General features: G+C 39.4%; 1 pseudogene; it reads left to right on the top strand.

The window, feature by feature from the left end:
- Positions 1–429: 429 nt before the first annotated feature.
- Positions 430–972, top strand: LOC118448507 (histone-lysine N-methyltransferase SETMAR pseudogene; annotated as a pseudogene).
- Positions 973–1314: the final 342 nt, after the last annotated feature.

Here is a 1314-nt window from a genome sequence, read left to right as displayed (position 1 = left end):
TTGGAATCCTTCATTTTTAAAGCGTTGTAGAGATCTTCTTAAAACTCTGGTAGCTTTATTTAGTTTATGCTTGTCCTCAGGTAATCTGCTATTGTGCTAGATTCTACGCAGCTTTCGTTTTTCTGCAATTTTTTTCATGATATATACGAGGTAGACGTAGTCATACAAGCATTCCAATCTAGATGTAGAGTCTCGAACAGCATCTACTATATTACGCGTTAAGTATTAGGTGGACCGGAAAGTAATGTCGTTTCTGCGCATGTCGATATTTGATTATTATTTGTCAGGTCATTGTGTACTTCGAAGTCGTGTCAAAGACATTTTAAGGTTATTGTGACCTATTCACTTTTAATAAATAATTAAATATTAGACTTTTTTTTGCAATTTGGGGTGAAATGGCCAGCCAAATACCAGAAGAGCATATCCGGCATGTTTTTTGAGTTTCGCAAGGGTAGTAACGCAAGAGTTGCGACCAAAAACACTTGCGATGTTTATCCAAGTGCATTAGACGTTCGTAAATGCCAAAGATGGTTCTCTAAGTTCAGATCCGGTAATTTTGATCTCTCTAACTACTATCGATCAGGAAGACCAACAACATTAGACAACGATATGCTAAGGCCAGAAGTGGAAGCAAATCCATGTCAGACAATCGCGGAACTCTCAAACACCCTTAACCAACCTTGGTCGACCATCCAAGAACATTTGCAGCAGATTGGAAAAATAAGCAGAGCAGGCGTTTGGGTCCCCCATAATCTGTTCGAAGAAAACAAAGCCAACCGATTTATCACATGCAATGTATTGCTTCAACGGCACCATACAGAATCGTTTTTTGATCGCTTGATCACTGGAGACGAAAAATGGGTCCTATATGATAATCCAAAACGCAAAAGGCAGTGGCTCTCTCCAAATGAATCCCCACAAAGTACTGCGAAGCCGGGTTTACATCCCAAAAAGATGCTTGTGTGTGTTTAGTGGAGTATACGCGGAATTGTTCATTTTGAAGTACTGAAACTTGGACAAACTGTTAATGCAGATCTTTATTGTGAACAATTGGATCGAGTGAACCAATCTTTAATCGAAAAGTATTAGGCGATTGTCAACAGAAAAGGCGTTATTCTGCAACACGACAATGCAAGACCGCACTATGTAAGACGAACCATGGAAAGAATTAATGAATTGGGTTGGGAGGTACTGCTTTACCCACCATACTCGCCCGATATTGCACGCTCGGATTTCCACTTATTTCGATCGCTACAACATTTTCTTAGTGGCAAAAAATTTGAAAATTTGGATGATGTCCAAAATGTTATCTCG

This window comes from Vespa mandarinia, chromosome 17 (assembly GCF_050613455.1).
Source record: "Vespa mandarinia isolate Hongniang chromosome 17, ASM5061345v1, whole genome shotgun sequence".
NCBI classification, from domain to species: Eukaryota; Metazoa; Arthropoda; class Insecta; order Hymenoptera; family Vespidae; genus Vespa; species Vespa mandarinia.
Note: the sequence above shows the minus strand (reverse complement) of the source record. Positions and strands in the feature narration are given on the sequence as shown.